We start from the raw sequence: 20,570 nt of genomic DNA on the forward strand, positions 1-20,570 counted from the left end.
GAGTGGGGGAGGTTAGTTTGAGCGCGTCGCTTGTCGCCTAAACACTACAGCTCACAGGTCGGGAAAATCTGACATGAAAACAGATAATACGCTTAAGTCTTATTTATATATATAATTTTCACGGGGCGTACAATATTGTTAAAAGCGTTAGTTTTTGTAGAGCTCTCTTTTTCCATCTTTCCTCTAAACAGTGAAGCTGTAGAAGACGCAATTAGCTAACCTAGCATACAACATACCTTCCTAATTAATATGGATATTGTCACACGTTCCTCTTATTTTATACTGTTGTAAATGGAAAAGATTATGTACGGTAAATGTTTTGTACATTATAGGAAAAAAATTCAAAATATCCTCCAATTTTAATTCGAATCGAGTCGAATTTTTACATATTTCCACGCCACCACATATTGTCCTATTTGCTTCTTTTACTTGCCTTGCTTAATTAACTCTCGCTAATTAGCATTTTTTTGGAAGAAGTCAACTAGAACAACATATGGCGGTATGAGAAATATGTAAATCAAAGAACATTTTAGCAATATATGGGCCCTAGCAATTAGCTTTCTCGACTAAGAGTACTCTTTTAAACGTCTTCTGCTGATCGTATTACTAAACGAGGACGTTTAAAATTTTTGGGTGTTGAAAAAGTTTGACCCTACTTTTTTATTTTTATTGTTTGCTAATAGATGGCGCTAATAGTACCCCCTCCCCTCCCCTCTCCCCTCTTCTCCTCTACTGTATGACAAATAGCGCAAACATAAAAATCAAGATTTTGGAGAGCAAAACATAAAATTTGCATGCATCTGATGTCGAACCAGGAACTTTTATCTTTCGGGGAGTCAACATTATTTTTTTACTCAGTCGTCATATAACATGAACACACGCAAACATTCACATGTGCTTTTATTATTTTGTGTTCGGTAAGTACAAGTATATTCTTACATAAATTATTGTTTAATTTAATAAATTGTAAAACTCGGAGCCTGCTATACTAAAACTCCTTCTGTCTATTGAAAGCGAATGTTGCGTGCATGCGGAAATAACATGGAAAAAAAAAACCGGATGGAAGCAATTTAAAATCAGTGGGGCAAGGTCAGTATTACGAGAGCGTAAAAACACGTGCTTCATTCAACTTCGAAAAATAAGAATGAATGTGTGCATACAGAACACATATGCTTTCTTTTCACAGTTGTAAAAACATATAAATTGTACATGAAGTAAGTTACGGGAAGGCTCTTTTTTTATGTCTGTGTATATGTTGTACAATTAGGTACAAGTATTGTACAATTAGGTACAAATTGTTGTACAATTATTTTCCCCAGTTGCCCAGTTGGAGTTGGGGGGGGGGGGTATAACACTGGTACTATTTGTAATCACAGTGCTTACTCATGTATTTTGTTTAATATTTTATTTCAAATTCACTGTCAGAAACTAGTGTTGTTAGTTTCTGCATGTAGGTTTATTTACTCTGTTGGTTGTCACTGTCAAGTTTTTAGTATTCGTACAGCATAAAAAGCTATAACCCCCCTCTCAAAATATATACATTGTATACGCCAAGATGCCCAATAGCCTGGCAACACATCATGAAAAAACATGCCAAGAAGACCCAGTGGGTTTATAAGTCAGTGCTGCCAATTCCTATTTGTAGGTTAGCTTAGCCAGTGAAAGATCATATAGTAGAATTTTTGTAGAGTGGGTGTTTGCGAGTTCCACGATGCCTTGCCCGAGGATACCCTATGCAGTGTCATCCTAATTGCAGAGAAGTCCTTCGCCTACGACGTGAAGAACGAAAGGGTCACGGAGCAGTTTTAAAATTCATAAAAAATTGCCACATACTAAAAATCAACATCCAACACATTTTAGGTTATATAAAATTTGTGAAAACCTTATAATACTGAAATATTAAAACAAACAGAGTCCCTTGTAGGTTAGTTCGGTGCGTAAATAAAAAAATGATAGGTTAAGTTATATCACTTAGGATCGTAAAAAAATTAAAAAATCGTAAAAAAAAGATAGGTTAAGTTATATCACGTAACATCGTGATATACCTACCAAGTATAAATAGAAAAAATGAGTGCAGTGAAAATTTGTACTAAAACATCGCTAAACGCTATAACATCGACAAAAAATTGTCAAAATATGTCAAAAACTTATATTCGATTGATAAAAAAAAATACCTACAAAATATGATCCTCAAATAATGACGTTCAAACAGTGCATAAATAAAAAAATAATAGGTTAAGTTATATCACTTAGGATCGTAAAAAAATTAAATAATCGTAAAAAAAAAATAGGTTAAGTTGTATCACGTAACATCATAATATACCTACCAAGTACGAGTGGGGGAAAAATGAGTATAGTGAAAATTTGTACTAAAACATTGCTAAACGCTAAAACATCGACAAAAAATTGTCAAAATATGTCAAAAAGTGATATTCAATTGGTAAAAAAAGAGGATACCTACTAAGTACTACTTTGAAACGCCCCAATTATACTACTTATGTTCATGTCATGAACTTGGTGCTGCAACAATTGTTAGAATGTAAGAAAGAGCTTAAGGTGTGACTGGAATTCAAGTAACTATAAGTAATGAGCAGTTGATTTTTCAAAATTTACTTTTTGGAAGGATAAATGAAGGTAAGGGGAAAAACAGGAAATGTGCATTTTAGCGATTTTTCAATGAACGGGTCATTCTTATGTCCGCGGTGTTTTTTTAGGGGTGATAGGTAGGAGTTCCACCAACCCCTCTGGTTGCAAACTCGTGCTTTAAAAATTGATTGTATGGCGAAGTATTGAACATAGTATATTAATTTTCTCCTTACCCTTCAAAAATAATTTATGTAATTTAATGTTTTTCTAAATATTTATAAAATTACACCAAAAAGGTACGGAGAAAATTTGTAATATTGGTTCACAGAAATGAGAGGGAGAGGGGTTAACATTCCTTCTTTGCCAACGCCTGAAGTTCAGGGTCAGGAGACGCCACTGGTCTGAGGGCGTTCACAACATCCACAAGGAAGAACAAACTCCTAAAAGTTACGCGAATAAAAAAAAAATCTAATTGACAAGCGGAGACAGGTATTGAATGGCCCTCGAATCGAATGTCGAAGCACATCGTATGAATCTGTGAGAATTTTGGGGGTGAGAAAGAGTGTTATTTCCAGTGCGATGGAGAACCTGCCCGTAATATGAGGGCCTATCTTGATGAAATCTACTTGTTTGTTTGTTTGAGTTGGTGTTTTAAGTCCACTTTATGCACAGTAAGGCTAATCGGGACTGGACCTACAGTTTAAAGAGGGATCCGAACCACTATGTGCCTCCACCGGGTATCGAACCCGGGACCCCTTGATTACAAGGCGACAACGCTACCACTGCGCCATCTGGGAGACCGATGAAATCTGCTGAACAGATGGAATGGATAAAGTGGTAGCACCGATTACGCTCTACGTTCACCAGATTAAACACCACTGACTTTTCTTTATGTAGGGACACATCTAAGTTGACATTTATATCACAAAATCGGTAAAAGTCACTGAAATGAATGCAGACATTAGGAGAAAAATGTGTCCAAATGACAAGAAATATTATGCGTGATGTTTGTAATTTCAATGAACCGTATTATCATCAATGATGGCGAGAATGTCCATCAAAGTGTGTTAACATTTTGTGGACACCCTGTTTAAAAAAACCATTTCGTTGTTTTTAAGGGGGCACATCCAGCTGCTAACAGTCACTAAGAGTAATTACTAAGAGCTCCAAACTTGGAGCTTCTAACCTAACTCCCATCCCATCCCACAATTCGGCTTAGTTCTACTAATTCATATGTGGTTAGGTTAGGAGAGCCAGGTTTAGAGCTCATAGTAATTAGTTTTAGTAAATGTTAGCAGCTGGATGTGACCGCACCAGTCCAGCTTTTGCGTAATGGAGTTCATAAGAGACACTAGTGAACAAAGATCCTAAGAGAACAACTCACAAAAGCGAGAATATATATATAGGGCAGACTCCACCACTAACTTGCTACGCTTAAGGCTCGGAAATAATATTGAGATATTTCGTGGCTTACGTAGCCACGAAACTATGGCCATAGAAAGAGAACCTGAATTTGTGTAAAGGTCTTGTGCAGGGGGATACCAACGGCAAAAGAAACAATGAGCGAATTGTCCATCAACATTTTCATTCAGTCTGTTTTCCATAATGTGATGATGATGGATTGAAATAAAACGTCAATAAGAAGAGGACCTGCTTGGAATCAACAGATTTCCATTCCTTAAAACAACACAAGATGTATAATAAAAAATCATGGTAATAGCGATGGACAATTTTCCTACTGTTATCTTTGCCGTTGACTGTACAAAAGGATGAATGCAACATAGACGACATCATAAACTAAACCTCATCGCGCAAATACACACCTCCACGTAGAGGAGAAATGCTACACAATATGTATTATGTTAAAGCGTATTGACAATTTAGTGCACAGTTAAAATAAAAATATACTTAAATATCTAAAATAATGATAATAATAAATAACGAACTGGAACGGTCCGTTGCCATTTGCAACGAGACGAAACGGACAGGTTTCAGATATTCACGAACCGGCACGCCGTTTCGTTTCTGTCAACTCCAGTCCATTTCGACTCCTGAGTACAGTTGATGTTTGAAAAGGAATGCAAGAATTCTTGATTGTAAATACAAATGTTGTCTGGTAGAAACTAAACATGATGATGGGGGAAATTGAACGTTTCTTTCAAAAACAGCTTCGTCAATTAATTTTTTGTGAAGTCTACATGGTCCACACGCACACTATTTAAACTATAAGGCAATGTAATACACGTGTAGATGACATATGTTGACGCAGATATAGTCTACGACACATCAGTTGCTGCAAGTGAACATCCTGGAACTATATTTTAAAATATTAACATTGAAACGAAACAATCAATCGACAATCATATTGCAAACAATAACTCACGACACATCTTTCACAGACTTAAAATAGTAAGGTGACGCCATGATGGAACCGTGTTGCACAAACAGAAGTCTTCAATTGCAGAGCGAAGAACGCCGCTCACTCAATGCTTAAAACAAAAATGACGCCATTCGTTGTCAAACCAATCGAAGTCTTCGAGCATAATTCGGTGAGAACTTTCATGTTAGCAGTCGCCTTCTGCTTGAAAACACCCTCCCTTATTAGCAATTCAGAAGCAGTCCTCTAACCAACACAATATACAGAGACAGCGTTGTGTTTAAACGAATGAATGGATTTGCATCACAGGGAAGCAGAGCCGCTCGCATGGCTATTTTGAGCACGTTACGTGCTCAGAATTCATTACCTGAACGATGTACTGTACTTCTATTATGACAGACCCAGTAAGGTACTCAAGATTTTATGCCGGCGGGAGCTGAACCTGGTGCTTCATAAAATCCTTGCCATGTAGGAAATGCAAGCCTTTACCAATATACTGATTAGTACCATAATTGTTAGCAATTGTTTAAAGTTGGTTATAGCTACATATTTTGGCGCCCTAGGTAGGAAGGATTGTGATCTGGCGCCCCTCTGCGAAGCACCGACGTTTTATGTGCGTCCATCGATATTTTTTTCTTGTTTTTGACATTTATATCCTACAAAGTTTGAACTGAGGAAACGAAGAAAAAATATATTATCAAAGTTGACAATTTTTGCATTTTCTCTTTCAATTGATAACATTGAGAGATTACTTTAACAGGGAACGTCATGTACCGAGTTGAATGGTGATTTCTATATTCACGTGGTAACCCCTCAAAGAAAGTATCTAGGGTTCACTTCATCACTTGAAAATCTTCAATGGAAAGAAGGGTAGAGTAACACCTTGTATGTTTCCCTTCTCCCATCACCTCTGCCAAGTATGAATGTCTACATAGCATATTGTGACGTTACTTTGTTGTCTAAAAAAATAGCTTTGAATGGCGCTCTAGGCTTCAGAGTCCCCTAGCTTACCCCTCGCTACGGGTAGGTCTGCAGCGAGGAGCCTAGGGCGCCATTGAAAACTTGATTTTTTAAGGGATCAAAATCAGAATATGCAACGGAGAAATTTACACTTGGCAGAGGTATATTCTGATAACACACAACTGGAATTTTCTGTTTTCGAAAGTAGTAATAATAGTACGTTTCGAAAAATGTTCTTCAGACACTACGACACAACTGAAATATTCTTAAATGTGCTAAACTTTTTAATCAGAAAAATTTAATCTTTGACTTCCACATGCACTGTAGTTATTGCAAAACAAAGTACCCTTCGCAGAAGGGATTCCAAGTTCCTAAGCGAATGGACGAAAATTGAAAATATTTTTCTCTCTCGGTGCGAAACTGTGTGTTTGTACTTTGTTCAGCTCTTATTAGAATCCAAATGGAACAATGAATTAAGCAGAAAATGCTAATTAATACCGACCTTAGCACGCTTACACGTATGCGTTAATGTACAGGGACAATATTTGAAATTCACAGCGGGCTTCTATTTCATTAACGTGGAGATGTGTACATGTGTACGATTGAGAGTAAAGAAAGAGTTGCCAGAGAGACTTTCACGCGAAGCAAAATGGAGCCATATTTGGAAAACTCATGACGGAAATCCATCTTTTGGCTTTTTCTATTAGCTACTTCAACGAAGTTTTAAAGCAAGTTCAGGAACAGTCATCCAAAAGTCTCAGGTTGTGTGTTGGCAGTGGCTACGATAAGAGATGGCAAGGATGGGCTGTGACCCAAGTTTTTAGCGAAAATATTTTGACTATAAAAATATAATGGCATCATATACTATATTCTGTATTAACGTTCGTTCTAACTTCTGAGAATTTTTGTGTACCCCTCTTCTATCACACTGGTCCCCTTTCTAAAAGGTTTCTGGAGTCACTACTTTATCTCCTTCTATTTCGGTTATTTACGTCGTTTGTCTACCTCGAGAGTTAATCGCGACGATGAAGATGAACTGGTGGTGGGGCAAACACAAATGATACACCCTTGACTTACCTCTGGTCCTTACTCTGACCACTCAACCACGGAAGTCGGTAGACGACAATACTGATAAAGCGGAAGGGAGAGGGGATGCCAGTACACCTCCAATGGACCTAAGTATTCCCGGCAATAGGAATAAACGTGCATCTCGGACAGCGATGATTGAATATCTACCATAACAACATAAGAGTCATATTTATTACTGTATGCTAATATAATTTTGTGCTTTGACGCAAATATGACTTCTGTGAAAATGGCAGTAAGGGTGTATCCAGTAGTGCCGGACCCTTTCCAAATTAAGTAACAAAAAATATTAATAGCAGAAATCAAACTTATCTGCTTCACCACCTACAAAATTTTCTTTCTGGATACAACCTTGATTGAATAGTGTACAGCCAGCTTATTAGCAAGAAATACTTAACAACATTTTACATTTTAAGTATTTGTTACTCTTGGCCAACAAAAATAGAGTAATATAGTATTATAAATTTCATGGAGAAAGTTCACAGAATAGAACGGGAGAATCTGCACCATCTGGAATCTGGAATGTATGAGTTACACGCGCATTTTATCAGTTTTTACAAATTTCCCTTTCACTCCTAAGTTGATTTCCCTGAATTTTCCTGGTTAGTGGAAGCCCTGTAACAATAAACTCATATTAACTTTACGTAGAAAACACCAGCCAGCCACCCCCTCATTTACTGCAGATATATGTCAATCCGCCACTGGCGTGAACTTAACGTTTTCTTCTTTAGAGTCTTCTCGTGAGCAGGGCGAATGGAATGGAACAAATTCATCCAGCCCGAAGATTCGCGGTCTTCTTGAAATAATAAAACTACTGGTTTGATATTGCAGATTTCCACAACCTCCCGCAACTGGTTTCAAAGACTCATGTGGTTTCTTAGTAGAAACGCCAGCGTAAACATCATTATAAGATTTACATTGGAATGCATTTTGAAAGGCAACAGCGAAAAACTTTCCTCAATATATTTTTTTTTTTTTCGTTTGACGCCTCGTTTCGACGAACGAGCCTTCGAGACACTTAATTTTATCCTGAGTGTATGTAAGCATGCTTTACAGGTATATAGTTGTTACAATGAATGAACTTTGCAATTTACGACAAACAAACTATAAACTGTCCATAAATATTCAAGTAGATATCCGCTTTGTAAGCCTGAACAGTAATTTTGGTTTTCCAATTATACAAATACAATAGTTAATTAGTTAACCAGTCTTGAATAAGACCGAGAGTCTCAGACAGTAACTCTCGTCTCGACAACTCTCGGAAGGTATGGTGTCGTTACTGTCTAGATTTTAAAATATCGCTTACTCTCAGTTCCATTCCCATTACCGACTCTGTGTGTGTGTGTTTGTGTGTGTGTGTGTGTGTGTGTGTGTGTGTGTGTGTGTGCGCGTGTGTGTGCGTGCGTGTGCGTGCGTATTAGTATCATATTTTACATAATTAACGTTATGTCGTAAGCACATAATCAAGAGTAGTTAAATTAACATGGAACTACTCGTATCTTTCGTTAGTTACAAATTCTAAAATAATCATAACGGAATATTAAGGTGTAACAAAAAATAAAGAAAAGTGAAGTTATCACTTCCATTAGAGAAGTTTAATAAACGCGAAGTAACCACATCCAGTGACCTCCATGATTTGTCAATGACCTGTTGGCCTTGCAGAGTCAATAAGTTTGGAAATATTTTATCTACAAGGGAGATATAATGTTGGAGTTTCATTTATTCGCTTGATCTTGCCATCTTATTTCCTCTAGCCGTTGCATAACACCGTTACTATAGATTATGCACGAATCCTGAACTATTTCGAGAGTTGCAGACGAAGCTGATATCAAAACCGATGACTTTTCTTAAGGAAATAGTTGAAGGTTAAACAGTTTCTTTATCAGATGTAATACTGACCTGTTGTCTATTGCAAATATATCACGGCACAAGGGAATAAATAGGTTCTAAAACTGTACAAAGCAAATTTTGTAGTAACCTTATGTTAATAGGTGGCAGCAGTGTTGCAATTACAAGGAAAATCCCGCAAATCCGCATCACACGACACGAGAACTATTAGAACTGGAACAATGAGGAAGAAAGGTAGTGATATTATACGAGACCCATTACTTTCCAATCCTGAAAGCAGAACGAAGGACCAATTAACACACGAAACTGACCAATAATTAAGTTACCTTGAGTAATCCCTGAAAGTACGCTGTCTTATACAAGGTCAAGGTATCTTTATTAGGTAGGCCGGACCTTGGGCCATTCCCGAGGTTCCAAGATTTTATCCTATGATCCACGCTATTACGCCATGAAGAGGACAGAATCGAACTTACTTCGTTAGCGTATAAGGAAGCTTCAAATAAATGGGTCGATTTTTTACGTATACACACCTTTTCTTGAATGCCGGTACAATGAGTCCAAATCGCCGTTTGTGCTATTGCCACGTGCAATAATAATAGAAGATAATTCCCTTGAATAAAGTGATCATCGCTTCCCAAAAAACAAGTTGCCGCAGCACAAGCGCGGATCTACGGCGAGGGCGAAAGGGTTTTTGGATGTACTATTATGCCTAATAATATTCAAGACTCATTCGTTCTGTATTTTTATTACCACGTTTAACAGGCTCGAAAAGCCCATTGTAACTATGTTCATGATAGGTTAATTGGCAACTGGACCTACAGTTTAAATTTGGATCAGATGCAACGTCCACCCACGCAGAGCTCGGCACCACGGCGCAGGAGTACTGATACTGGCTGCGTTCAACACGCTAAACACTGCAGTTGGGTGGTCGGCAAAAGTTTACCCATATGTGCTAACTGATTCAGTCGTAGTACAAAGACTCAGAAATATCTCAGGACTTGCTGGGTGTAAAGAAAGACTAAACCAGGTTTATATATATATAAAGTTTATTATAATCTGAACACAAAGAGGTCCGTTAGCACACGAGTCTTTACCTGTATTCCTTACGTGCTTTTACCTGTACCACCTTTAGAGTTTAGACTCGAAGAAAAAAGGGGGGAACAGGGAACATCCAATTCATTCCTCGCAGTGAGGCGCCAATGGGGAGTATGGGGACCTAATTTTATTTAGGGCCTGGTCGCCGCAGTCGTCACGGGTTCCCCTGAAAGAGAGAGTAGGTTGTCTGGAAACCCAACGCCACACTACCCTGGCGGGGTGCTGCAGGTTGATAGGGGAAGGAAACCTCTCGCAGCAAGCGGAGCGGGTCCTCTCACTCTAAAGTGGAGTTGTTCTCTCTCGCCAATAAGCGGAGTGGGGTATCTCTCACTCGAAAGTGGAGTGGGTTCTCTTGCCAAAGGCAGAGTTCAACCTCTCTCGCTGGAAGGCGGTGCTTGGCCTCTCGCAAGAGTGGAGTGCAACTTGCTTCCTTCCTTCCTTCCTTAGGATGCTTGGACTCTCGCAAGAGCGGAGTGATCTTTCTTCCAGGTCCGTTGGTAAGAGAGATCTTACCGTGAGCCGACCTGAAAGCCAACTGAATTCCGGGCCTCGCTGCGCTGGCTTTATACTCACGGTGGTGCATGGGTGGTGAAAATTTTAACTACAAGTTTTTAACTACAAGTACGCGTTGCTAACTCATTTTTTTACATATAGCAAACTTCGTACTGAGAAACATCCAACAAGTAACATTAAGAAAACACTAGTGGGAAAATCACTAGATGCACGTGTCAATATAAAATAAAACTGTGTGCATTCAGACAATACAATTAATAATGAGCCTCTTGGACTCCGCAATCCTAAACATCGAGTTGAACAGTGTAAATGACAATAAATGATAACATTTACCAAATACAAGGACCACGCAGGGTCTAATAATGAGTGAAGTTAATAAACGTAGAGGTGGACCCGTTAACATTTACGGAATACAGCGACCACGCAGGGTCAAATAATAATAATAAGCGAAACTAATAACCGTAGAGGTGGATCCGTTAACACATTTAAACATTTGGCATGCATTCTTCATCCATACCTTCTTAACAAAATATAATATTGCGACCACGCAGGGTCGTTAAATGTGGCGACCACGCAGGGTCGTTACACAGAACGAGTCTGTGTACAAGGTGCATTAAAAGGGAATCAGACTTTCTTTATTCTTTTTACTCCTCATATCTGACCTTCAATTTACCGTGACAATGGGAGGAATTATGATAACAACAGAGGCGTAGCAAAGGGTGGACGAAGGGGCCTCGCGCCCCATGGGCTTATTATTTTTCTTTTAAAAATGTAATAAATAAAAGTGAGAATAATAGATGTAAAGGACTAATTTTTGTGGGCGGTAAAACTACAACATTATGTATTTAACCGGTTATAATTTTCTAGTGAAACGTTACAATTTGAATGAATATGTCAAATATTTAGTATTTTTAATAAATCGGGTGGTAGCCGTCTGATTTTAGAATATTCAGGAAGCCAAACAACAACTATGAAACATTCTCTTACAAAGGTTGAAAGCATAAACACAATTTTTGACTTCTTAAAAATGAGCGGTTCGAGAACATCGAAAAACATTATACAGAGCAGAAACAACAGAAAAACTTCACGTATTTGGTGAAATGTGTTTCGAAATATGACCAATTACCACAAGAACATTTCAGACGTAAACAAATAAATGAGATTCACAATAATTATCCACGTTCTAAAATTCCAAATGAACTGATACAGCCAAAGAGCAACGATGGCAAAGTGGCTAGGCCTATATTATTATTATTAAAAAAAAAGTAAAATTGGCAAAGTACAGAGATTTACCAACTTCACGTTCAGTTTCAATATTTACTTTCTTTAGGTTCGAAACTTATTCTTTTACATTCTATATTACGAGTACTTTGTACTCGTAAATGAACGTGACCTAACACAAAACAGCACCACAATGCTTAACATGCAACAGTTACGTATTGTTCATTGTTGAAGCTCGTTACAGTAGCTATGAAACTACACCCAAAACTTGAAGGCCCAACACGTATAAGAATTCTATTGAACTTTTACTTAAGGTAAAAGTTCTGTAATACCGGATATCCATTCAAAAGTGAAGAGATGTTGGCATCTACACGATAGTACGTAAGTTTTTGAATTTTATTATTTTCAGTTACTTTTCTGTAATTTCTGGTTAATAGCGGCGAATGCGAATTTAGTGATGATGTGATTAAATTAAAGGACACTTACAAGAACACCCATGCCCATTTCGAGATTAGAACCCGGGAACTTCGGTGGCAAGATCGAATGTCGGCCACTTAACACACTCGGCCACCGAACCGGCGTGTTTATGTTATTAATGCTACATTGATTTGGCTTATTTTACTTCACTTTTCTGCCACTTTTGGCCACTCGCGAAGATGACGATGACGGGATAGAAAGAACACCCATTCCCAGACCGGCATTCGAACCAGGGACCCGTATTAATGCTATATATGTTCAAAGGTGTTTGCCTGTAAAATGGATAAACCCTGTGGCCAACAGGTCTTAGAGTGCTAAAGCCTGCCAACCAGATTTAAGTTAGATAGCGCCTAGTGAACTCATAGAATCCCATCACCACTGCTGTATACAGCTTGATATATTAGATTGTGGAATGAATGCGTTAATCTCTTTATCTGCTATTTTATCTACTAGTTATATCCTGTGTGTTATATTATGTGCTAAAAAAACTTTTGAAATGACTTACGACATTTTCCTATAAGGCTGCTGTCTCCTCTTACTGTAAGGTCCCTCAGTGTAATCTACTACGACCTTGCTCTCAGCGTAATCTGCCACGATGTTTTTTAAAACTCATGTGTGATCTTCTACAATGTGTGGCCCCCCTGCTACGACCTAACGGGACCTCTCTCCTACGATGGTTTTGGGCCCCTGCTACGATGTTTTTCTCCTCATGATGCAAAAAAAAAAAAAAAAAAAGGTATTGTAGCGGTATTTGAAATCGACTGTGTTGTGTGAAGGGCATGTTCACTGAACAATAGGAGAGCGGGAGAGTCCAAGCAAGCGCCCCCTCAATTTTTTTTTTAAGAAATTCGATTTGTCAAGTTGGTTTTTGATCTAAAAAACTCTGCAAACCTATTGGAGTGCTTTGGGCGTGTTTTAGATTAAACATTTTGTAATGGATTGTAGAAAAGCCATTCTTGCTCGACGAAGGCGATATTTAAAACTGCTCCGTGACCCTCTCGTTCTTCACGTCATGGACGAAGGACTTCTCTGCGACCAGGATGACGCTGCACACGGTGTCGTCGGGCAGCGCGTCGTGGAACTCGCAAAAGATCTTCATGTTGGTTCGATCGTTGACCACCACCTGCTTCCTGATTGATTGATTGATTTGGTGTTTTAAGTCCACTTTATGCACAGTAAGGCTAATCGGGACTGGACCTACAGTTTAAAGTGGGATCCGAACCACTCTGTGCCTCCAACAGGTATCGAACCCAGGATCCCTTGACTACAAGGCGACGACGCTACCACTGCGCCATCGGGGAGGCCTAACCGCCTGCTTCCTCTTCGCTGGACGTGTATGGGAAAAAATAGAACCTATCGAAAAACAGTATATTCTTGGTTAATTAACATGGATGAATGGAATGTGTGATAACTAAATTTTTTTCTCGTCTGATAGGAGGGAAAAAAAAGTTGATTTCGGCATCTGAAAAAAAAAGGAAAAGATCGCTCAACAACATTGGAATTGACCATCATCATTTATCCTCGTCGTTGCGATGTAAAGAGGAGAAGATTTTTCCATGTGAGTTTTCGTTATATTATTAGTTGGTTATATTATTTGTCTCGTTCTTTAGATCTGTTAGGAGACACAAACTTCCAACTTCTTAGGATTTTATGTATTTATAATATAAGAATTTTAGTTTCTGCGATATTATACATATATTCTCTTATTTATTCTTCCCTTTTACATTAACTATATCTCTCTCATCTAGTTTCATATTCTTATTAACAATTCTACAAGCAACAACGTTGTTCTTATATATATATATTTTTTTTGTTCAATGCAACATGTTTTTATTTTTTAAACACATTTAATGTATGTACCTCTTTCAATGAAAGGAACGAAGTTTTTTTTTTTTGCATCCATGGACAAAATTATAACTTTGTATATATTTTAACTTTCAGAAGACAGAGAAAAGTAACACACACATTTTCCGAATTAATATAATTTTTCATTTGTTAGTACTTGAATTTTGGAAACTGACACACACACTAGCATTTTTTACGATTGGTTTTTGTGAGTATGTGTTAAATCACCACGCCCTTCCTTGAGCAATATTATTCCCTTGCTGCGACGAACTACATCCAACTGCCTTTGTTGTACATGTAAAAAGGGTAGAGAACTTGTTTCTAAGAGGTAGGGAGATAATTGATCAAGATATAGATATCGGAGAAAAGAGAAAATTTGTAAGCGGAGGATAATGAAAATTTTACATGTTGAGTTTCCTATCGTGATAAACGGATCAATTTTTGCAACATTTTTTTATTCTTTGCTATCATGTCACCCATTTGCATTATCATCGGTTGGATTACAAATAATGTGGAGTTCAAAAATGAGAAAGGTATCGAATAACATACTTATAACCCAAATCAATCTTCGATACCAGGTGCACGTCACTATAAAAAAAACTGCATGTTCCGAATAAATCTATCAATTCATCAAGTTCAAGGATGCAAAACTTTAAGTTTTCACTCTCAGTCTTCTTTTTTTCAGCCCTCCACGCTAACAATCTACTTCCGTGCCACATCACGCCAAGAGTATAATTCGTAAGCACACTTTCGCTAACTCTAAGAAAAATCACTGGAAACTACGGGGTGTGAAAATATATTTCTCCCATAAAACTACAACATACCATCATCGAAAAAAAATGATCTGTGAAATTGCTACATGAAAAACTGTAAAAATCCATTTTCAAAAAAATAATCACGAACTAAACTATATTTTTTTAAAATAACGATTATTGACATTTCTAACACGGAACACAAAAAATTGACGGAATATTTTTTTTCTGCTTTTTACACCAACAACGAAAAAGAAAAATTATTCACCACCCTTCCACCTTGAACAGACACAATATTTTTTTTTGTTGCTTTGTATGAATTGTGCGCTTTTTCTTTTTTTTTTACAAATCGGTGGAAATCAAAGAAAGACGGATCTCGAACATGGACACCCTACTCCCTCATCAAAATTAATTGGCCACCAAATCTCATGAAACATCGATAAAGGATTCGCTTTCTATTGAAAATATAATTACTTATAAACGTGAAATGCGTGATATTCTCGGAAAACTCAACCCTCTCCGTCTCTTCAAGAATTCGAATCCAAGCGATATTTTAAATAGATGGAAGAACTACTTAAATGTTCATCTAGGAGATAAATCGGAAGTAAATGAGGTACACACAGCAGAACCTAATTTTATTGAAGTTAAAGATGCTATTAAAATACTAAAAAAAATAAGAAAGCGCATATCATTGATTTTAATACCAGCAGAGTTAATTAAATATGATGGGAATTCGATAATATGTCAAATTCATAAATTGATTTCTTTAATATGGAATAAAGAAGAAATCCCTCAACAGTGGAAAGAATCCATAATTGTTCCTGTGATAAAATGAACTGCAATAATTACCGTGGAATTTTCTCTACTCTCAACAAAATATAAAAATATTATCTCATATTCTTTTTAGCAAGACTAACCCCAGTAGTATAGTAAATATGCCTTCAAGGCCAAACCTGATTTCTTGCCCAAACGACCACCAAAACCTCAAAATCTCACTTTCTCTCCACGTTCCGCGCCTCATTTATTGCGCTGACGATGTTTCACGGCGCAGAAAAGCCGGTACGAGTAAATTCACTCTCTCATTCTTGAAGTACGAATGCACCTTATCGTAATTTTCCAAGTCCTGGCCAAATGTTTATATATATCGTGACCTTTGTAAACCTCTCTCGGGGGAAACGATGTGCCACACACGCGCGCGCGCGCGTATGCCTCTCATTATTTTCCGTATTGTGACGCAAAACAAGCAAATAATAATTGTTTTTTTTTTTTTTAGGATCCCTGGTCCCTATATAACCTCGCCAGGGGTGCGTGGTGCCCAACCAAAAAAAGTAAAGGTTCTCTAACGGCTGCGGTTATAGATTACCACACCTCTATAGAGTTTCACGTGTTTTTTGTTTTTTTTTCTCTCAAACTTCCATGAAACTCTACAGAGGACCTCCGTAATGCATGCAACGTGTACTAACGACTCTAGTGTTATTTTGATGTTGTAATTTTTTGGATATGGAGTTTTATTGTGAGATAGATAAAAAAATTATGTTTATTATAATATTTTTCTTGATGAAGATGGAGAATATGTGTGTGTTACAAATAAAGTTGCATGCTTTTTTTTTCTAGTGTGTGTGTATGTGTATATGTTTTTTGATGTTCGACAGCATCTGAAACGATAAAAAAAAAGAATTTTATTGTTAATTTTCTCGTGTAAAAACAACAAAAATTTTGTGCAAATTCTGATTGTCTCGTGCTATAGTGATGAAAAAAAAAAGATATTGTAACTGATAACTGATGAAATTGACATTGTAACCGATCTAAACTAGTGAAATTCGTATTGTGCCATTGTAACTGATTGTGCTAGTACAAAAATTTCTTATTGTGCAAGAAAAGATGTTAAACCTGTTAAAACTGCTCTGTGACCCTCTCGTTCTTCACGTCGTGGACGAAGGACTTCTCTGCGACCAGGATGACACTGCATATAGTATCCTCGGGCAAGGCATCGTTGAACTCGCAGACGACCTTGATGTTGGTTCGATCGTTGACCACCACCTGCTTTCTCTTCGTCGTGTTGATGACGGTCATGGGTCTCCGTGCTTTGAATTCGCTGGGCGTGTAATACATGTCCACGCTTCCCTCGGTCACGCGTTTGTAAGCCGAGAACGCTTCGTAAAGTTTGAGGTAATCGTCTTTGGTCATGTCGAGGTTGTAATTCTCGCGCGGGAACACTTCGTTCCTACCATTCTTGAGATAAACGTTCTTGATCTTGCAGTCGTCGAATTTGCTGGAATCTTTTTCCTGATTGTTATCGCGCCCGGTCTGAAAGAGCACTACGACGAAATCTGGCATGTCGAACTGTATGTTGTTGAACTGCGTCGTCACGTCGAATTCCATGTGACTTCCCGACGCCAACTTCTGCACGCACTGGTAACCGTGAAAGTGAATCGGTACCTGCGGACTTTTCAAGATCTCCGCTTTGTACTTGAGGGCGTAGTTCGTTTCGTATTCCACCACCGGCATTCTCAATTCCATGCTCCGGATGACGCATTTGGCTGCTTCGGGTAAAGTGTTGGCTATCGGCGTGGTGCCGTCCGGACCCAAAGTAGCGTATCGCATCAGTGCGTCGTTGTCGTTGGCCGCTCTTCGAAACGTGATCCTCAGTCCTCCCTTCCACATGATCTCCTTGTAGTCCGAGAAGAATCCCGGAAGCAGACGCATGGGAAAGAGCACCGTGTGACTTCTCGTCGATATTTTGGTCCCCGCTTCGAATCCTCCCGCCTGATAGTACGCTGCGTCCGTTTTGGATAATTTCAACGTTCTCACTGCCGTCGACGTGATGCCTGGATAATCTATTCTGTCGATGACGGTGTTGTGTTTCCTCACCTCCACCTGCGAGAACAGGTGAGGCACGAAGTTGTCCACGAGTATCAAATTTGCATTGGGCGGAAACGCGTCTCCGCTTTCCTTCTTCACCACGTCGAATTGAAGGTAGAGGTCCGCTCTGTGAGGATTTCCGAATATAGGTTCTATTTATATTTTACTCACGTATAGGTGTACATGATGAATCCGCAAATAGATTTGTTCTAAGTCTTATCGTTTCTAAGATAACCCCACTTCCGGTCGCTATTTTGGATTTCCGAATATAGGTTCTATTCATATTTTACTCACGTATAGGTGTACATGATGAATCCGAAAATAGATTTTTCCTAAGTCTTACCGTTTCCAAGATAACCCCACTTCCGGTCGCCATTTTCGATTTCCGAACATAGGTTCTATTTATATTTTTTCTCACGTATAGGTGTACATGATGAATCCCCAAACAGATTTTTTCTAAGTTTTACTGTTTCCAAGATAACCCCACTTCCGGTCGCCATTTTGGATTTCCGAACATAGGTTTTATTCATACTTTTTCTCACGTATAGGTGTACGTGATGAATCCGCAAACAGATTTTTCCTAAGTCTTACCGTTTCCAAGATAACCCCACTTCCGGTCGCCATTTTCAATTTCCGAACATAGGTTATATTCATACTTTTTCTCACGTATAGGTGTACATGATGAATCCGCAAACAAATTTTTCCCAAGTCTTACCGTTTCCAAGATAACCCCACTTCCGGTCGCCATTTTCAATTTCCGAACATAGGTTATATTCATACTTTTTGTCACGTATAGGTGTACATGATGAATCAGCAAACATATTTTTCCCAAGTCATGAATTGGAGGGTTCTATGACCCTGTTTGTCAAAAATTCGAGATATTTGCAATTTAAGATTTTTTTAACGCTGGACTTGGAATATTTTCGATTGATGAAAAATTGGTTCCATGACGACCTATGCCAATTTTGGTATGGGAGGACAGAGGACACCGAGACTCGACCGACACGCTAAACCCGATCTTTCTACGACTATTCGTTCAAAAGTTACGAGTGATTAAAGTTTTGGGAAGGGGGTGGGCTAACTTCTTACCCCTTGACCCCAGGACCACCAAAACTTGGTACACGTATTCTACATCTCCAAAATCGACAGGGGGCATCTAACGATGCCGTATGGGGGTGTTTTTCGATATATTTTTTCGATAACTCTTACCATTTTCGAGATATTTTCAAATTTAAGATTTTTTAACACAGGACTTGGAAAATTTTCGGAACATTTTTTTTTTTTTTTTTTTTTTTTGGTTCCATGACAACAACGCCAATTTTGTTATGAGAGGACAGAGGACACCGAGACGATGCTAACGCAAGAAATCCCAGCTCTCTATGATTATTTTTTCGAAAGTTACGAGTGATCAAAAACATTTTTGGCAATTGGCCCACCCTTGACCTCCAAGAACCTTCGAAAACTTGGTACACGTACTCTGCATCACTAAACTCGACAAGAGGGTCAACGGGAAGGATATTCGCGCTATCTCTTACTGTTTTCGAGACATTTTGCAATTTAACGCTGGACTTGGAAAATTTTCGACAGATGGGGGTCAAATTTGGTTCCATGACGACCTATGTTTATTTTGGTATGGGTGGACAGAGGATACCGAGACTCGACCGACGCACTAAACCCGACCTTTCTACGACTATTTGTTCAAAAGTTACGAGTGATCAAAGTTTTTGGGAGGGGGTGGGCTAACTTCTTACCCCTTGACCCCAGGACCACCAAAACTTGGTACACGTATTCTACATCTCCAATATCGACAGGGGGCATCTAACGATGCCGTATGGGGGTGTTTTTCGATATATTTTTTTGATAACTTTTACCATTTTCGAGATATTTGCAATTTAAGATTTTTTAACGCTGTGGACTTAGAAAATTTTCGATTGATGAAAAATATTGGTTTCATGACGACCTATGTTTATTTTGGTATGGGAGGACAGAGGACACCGAGACTCGACCGACACACTAAACCCGACCTCTCTACGCGTACTCTACGTCACCAAAAAAAAAAAAAAAAATCGACAAGGGGAGATTTTTCGATAACTCTCACTGTTTCTCATTGTTTACTAAAAACAACGTTGAAACGTTTCGGTAAACGTTCTTATACGTTCTTAAACGTTTCAACGTTTATATAAGAACGATAAAAACGTACTGTGATACTCATCTTCACGATTAGTCAAACGTATAATTTATTCGCTGTTCATATTTTCCATCCTTAAATTCTAATAATTATGTATTTTATCTAACAACAGATTAAATTAAATACCAAACATTATCGAGAAGCAATTCCCAAAACATTATACTAAAATATTAACATTATAATAAGTGTCCTTGCATAGCCATTTCAGTCTTCAAACTGCTTCCAATAGCTTCCATACGTTGATTCGCAATTAGTCAAACATGTCAAATGTAACTGCTATTAGTAAACGTACGAGGAAAAATAAGTTTTGTAGAAATTCTCTTCTCAATAAGAATACTATATTACTACTTTTATTACATTGAATATTAATTAATTAATTAATTCTCTAGCCCTCTTGATTCTGAAAATTTGTGGTTACAGTTCAATTTGTACTTATCCTGAGCAAAATTGATATATATTCTATTACAATCTTTACAGATTCTAAGGCAAAAATTAAAAATCAATAAATATGATGCATCTTTGTTTTATAACTTTTCATAAATTGTATATTTGTCAGACATATTAACAAGATTCTTAGGTATTCCAAATTCGAATAATTTATCTTTTTAGCATCTTTAACTTCAATCAAGTTAGTTTCTGGAACTATAGGTTCTGCTTCATTTATTTCTGATTTATCTCCTACATGAACATTTAAAAAGTCATTAAAAACAATTCTTCCATCTATTTAAAATAGTCAGCCATTTTTCATCAAGTTTACTTT

The 20,570-nt window shown here is 37.9% G+C and overlaps 1 protein-coding gene across 1 annotated transcript in view; it reads right to left on the reverse strand.

The window, feature by feature from the left end:
• alt (SMC superfamily domain-containing protein aluminum tubes) overlaps positions 1–5,093 on the reverse strand; it is a 233,372-nt gene extending 228,279 nt beyond the window's left edge. Inside the window, exon 1 of the mRNA XM_083118594.1 lies at positions 4,970–5,093. The gene's annotated coding sequence lies outside the window, so the exon portion shown is untranslated. The remainder of the gene's footprint in view (positions 1–4,969) is intronic.
• Between the last annotated feature and the right edge of the window lie 15,477 nt (positions 5,094–20,570).

This window comes from Lepisma saccharinum, chromosome 3 (genome assembly GCF_977018435.1).
Source record: "Lepisma saccharinum chromosome 3, izLepSacc3.1, whole genome shotgun sequence".
In the NCBI taxonomy this organism is placed as follows: domain Eukaryota; kingdom Metazoa; phylum Arthropoda; class Insecta; order Zygentoma; family Lepismatidae; genus Lepisma; species Lepisma saccharinum.